Source organism: Adiantum capillus-veneris, chromosome 18 (assembly GCF_014529385.1).
Source record: "Adiantum capillus-veneris isolate H3 chromosome 18, ASM1452938v2, whole genome shotgun sequence".
In the NCBI taxonomy this organism is placed as follows: Eukaryota; Viridiplantae; Streptophyta; class Polypodiopsida; order Polypodiales; family Pteridaceae; genus Adiantum; species Adiantum capillus-veneris.
The window spans coordinates 132,131,923-132,136,317 of NC_140948.1; positions in this window are offsets into that span (position 1 = coordinate 132,131,923).

Consider the following 4,395-nt stretch of genomic DNA (forward strand, 5'->3'; position numbering starts at 1 on the left):
TGATGCACCATCTAGGTCTAGAGGTAAGTAGGCCGGCACCTTGCCGAGCCAAGATGGCAAACAATGTAAGAGTGAAATGCGTAGGCATTGTAAATGCGGTCAAAGTAAAAGCATTCAATACAGAAGTGGAGGTAGACATCTTCGTCATGCCACACAAAGGGGACGGCTACCCCATCATTCTTGGGAGGCCTTGGCTTATGGCTATGGAAGCTACACAAGACTGGAGCACCGGGATGATTCAGATGAAGGACGCTAAAGGGAAGTCCATATTCTACGACATGAGGACTGGAAAGCAGTGCAACATGATCTTGGAGGCTTCAGAAGATGAGTCCACCAGTGACTATTCGTCTACCTCAGGAGAAGAGACGACCACCACCGACGGAAGTGACAGTAGCATCGAAGTGATGGGAGTCATTCTTAAAGACCCAAACAGATTGACACAATCTGAAACACCCTTGACAAACCAAGAGGGATCATCAGGAATGCAGTCCTTGGAGGATGCAGGTAAGTTATAGAAAATGCTCTCAAATGAGTTAACCAATGAAGAAAGGAAGGAGTATGTCTCCATGCTAGGTAACTTCACTACTTTGTTCATTGATGGCTATGATAAGATCTCAGGAATTACAGTAGTGCAACACCACATAAAACTCAAGGAAGACAGTAGTACAAAAGCATAGAAGACTTGGAGTAATCCAATAAGAGGCACTGCTTAAAGAAGTGAGAAGTTTGCTACAAGCAGGTTTCATCTACCCTGTCGAAGACTCAGAATGGGTCTCCCCAGTAGTAGTCACACCAAAAAAAAATGGTAAGTGGAGATTCTGTGTGGATTATAAACCTCTCAATGCAGCCACAAAGAGGGATCACTTTCCCCTCCCATTCCAGGATGAAATACTCAATCAAGTGGCAGGTCACGAGCGATACATAGTGTGCGATGGCTACTCAGGATACTTCCAGATTAGCATTGCGGAGGAAGATCAGAAGAAGACAACTTTCATCACACCTTTGGGATGTTTTTCCTACAGAGTGATGCCGTTTGGCCTCACTAACGCCCCGGCCACATTTCAGCGCTATGTGACTTTTGTTTTCCAACCCTACTTTGGAACATCAATACAGGTTTTCATAGATGATTTTTGCATCTATAGTTCACGAGCCCTTCATTTAAGCAAAGTCTATGATGGCTTAGCTAGGCTACAAACCTTGGGTGGCCAGCTCAATGTGGATAAGTGCCACATTGGTGAAAGCAAAGTCACTCTCCTTGGTCATGTAATTTCAGCAAAAGGGATCGAGGCTAACCCTAGCAAGATTCAAGCCATGGTATCTTTGTCGTCACCCACCACTGCTAAGCAGCTGGTTTCTTTCCTTCAAAAGGTAAGATACTTAAGCAGGCTCATTCACTTGCTATCTCAAGTGGTCCTTCCTCTACAACAACTCACCCAGAGGGATGTCTTCTCATGGAGTGAAGAGAATGAGCAGCAGTTTACTGAGGTAAAGCAAATCCTAGCTAAGCTTCCCTCTATTTCACCTCCTAAGTGGGACGAGCCATTTTACGTGAACCCTAGTGTAGGAAGTGATACACTCGGAGCCATTCTAATGCAAAAGGACCCAAAACTTCTTTCATGCGTCCCATTTACTTCTCTAGTCGTGTCATGACCCCGTCAGAAAAGGGATTTACCAAAGTAGAACACATGGTTCTGACACTAATGTTTGCTACCACAAAGTTCCGCTCCTATCTCCTGCCTAGACCCTTTGTAATCCTGACAATGGAAGAGGTTTTCCCATATGTAATGCGACACATGGATGTCTCATCTAGGATCTCAAAGTGGTTGATTAGATTACAAGAGTTTGACTACACCAGCAAGTAGAAAACTCCACCAGGGCTAGTTTAGCAGGAATTCTTACTCATCGCCGTTATGAGAAGAAGCTGAAGGTCAACACGGAAGCAAAGGAAGAAACACCAATGGTAGAGAGTCCTAGGCTAGGAAGAGCTCACTCTCTTTTCTTTGACGGAGCATACAAGAGAACAATGGATCAGTCTGCAGCAGGCATAGTCATTTTCAATGAGCGGCAAGAAAGAGTGTTCTCCATCGGGCAGTTATTACACTCCCACTCCAACAATGAAGCAAAATATGCATCCCTAATTCTTGGGTTGGAACAATGTATTTTAGAAGGAATTCAGCGCCTAAATGTGTTTGGCGATGCTTTGCTTTTGATAAGGCAGATAAATGGCACCTGGGATTGTAAGAATCAGGTTTTACTTAGTCAACTCCGCCAAGTTAAGGAACTTCTAAAGAAGTTTGAAGCAATGAAGCTATTTCATGTCCCCAGAGCAGAAAATCAGGAGGCAGATGCTCTAGCCAAAGAAAGAATACAAGAAGTTTCTGTAGGAGCAATCAAACTAAAGCTACAGGAGAATGTTCGGAAGGATACACCAAAGGTCAGAAACAGTGGCTGGTAAGGAAGGCTACTAGGTACCGCCTTGTAAATGACCACTTGTATTGTAAGGGCAAGGATCAAATTCTCAGGCGGGTGCCAACCTCCAATGAGATCACAGAGGTAATTTCAAGTTGCCATGATGGCGTCTGCGGCGGTTATTTTGTTGTAGATATCACCAGTAGGAAGATTCCGCAAGCAGGATACTCTTGGCCTAGTTTGAACAGGGATACATGTACACCATTGGTGTAAAACATGCAAGGCTTGTCAAGTGGCCAGTGATCGATGAACCTTAACCTATGAGCCACAAACTCCTATCATCTCATAAGGTCCATTTGAGAAATGGGGATTAGATGCAATCGGTCCTTTACCAAGGGCCCAATCAGGTAAACTATACATCATAGTGGGTGTAGACTACATGACTCGATGGGAAAAAGCAACAGCCACCACCCGCATTACAGCCCAAGAGGTAGCAAAGTTCATTTTTGAGCATATCTGTTGCCGTTTTGGCACTCCTCTTGAGATAATATCAGATACACTACAAGAGGCTCTTCATATTAGCGACGCTCACACAGCGACGCTCAAAAAAAAATTTCCCAGCGTCGCTATGAGCGTCGCAAATTTACAAAGAAATTTGCGACGCTCATAGCGACGCTTATAGCGACGCTCATAACGACGCCAGCTGGGGTAAAAAAATAACCGAGCGCGCCCAAAAACTCAGATCTCAGATCTGAGTTTTTCGGCGCCCTCAAGCAAGGAGTAGGTAACGCTCTCCCTCTCTCTCTCTCTCTCTCTCTCTCTCTTTTTCTTCTCCACACACACACACACACACACACGAGGAGAGGAAGGAGAGCCAGGTATGCTCCTTCCCTCTCCTCATTCTCATGTTCCCTTCCCCTCTTTCTCTCTCCCTCTCTCTCTCTCTCACACACACACATACACACACACATAGTGTTTTTGAGAGAGAGAGAGAGAGAGAGAGAGAGAGAGTACAAACAAAAACAAAAACTCACACACACATACATAAACAAAGAATGCACACACACATTGAGAGAGAAAAAGAGAGAGAGAGCATGCATAAACAAAAAACGCACGCATTGAGAGAGGAAAAGAGAGAGAGAACATGCATAAACAAAAAACGCACACATTGAGAGAGGAAAAGAGAGAGAAAACATGCATACGATCCAAAAAAACGCACACATTGAGAGAGAAAGAGAGAGAAACTAATTTAACGTCGTAGGAAACTAATTAAAATTAAAAGACCTAAAGATCTAGCCGACGAGGAGTTGAACTCAAGACCTATTATTCAAGAGGGAAATGGCATAATCAATCTATCATACTTGGCATGGGTGATAGAAAGGTTATACCATTTATCTCTTTTTATTGGCACACACATCCACACACGCGCACACACACAAGAAGAAGAGAGTTATAACGTCGTAGGAAACTATCTTAAAAGACGTTAAAGATTAGGTTATATGTAGACTTACATTAAATTAGATTTAGGTTTATTTTTAACTAGATTTACGTTTATTTAAGCTAGATTTAGATTTACGTTATATTAGATTAGATTTAGGTCTCCATAGACTGCGATGCCTGCATGAAGCGGGTGAAGAAAGCCCTCAATGGAATATAGGGTATTGCTGCCTTCACTCATGGTGGGCTCCGTCGATCCAAAAGTACTGGTGAAATGTCTTCAGAAGATAGGGAAGAAGGTGGATCTTCAGGGCGGCAAGAGTCACTACATCCCCGACACAATGACCATCTAGACAACCTCTAGTCATTAGACTTATGTTAAATTAGATTTAGCTTTATTTTTAGTTAGATTTACGTTTATTTAGATTTACGCTTATTTACGTTAGATCGAGTCCACGCAAGAATTACTTACGGTTTAGGGTTTAGAGTTAGACGAACAGTGAAAAGATCTACTGTGAAAAGATGTTAAGATGAAGTGAAGTGCTACAG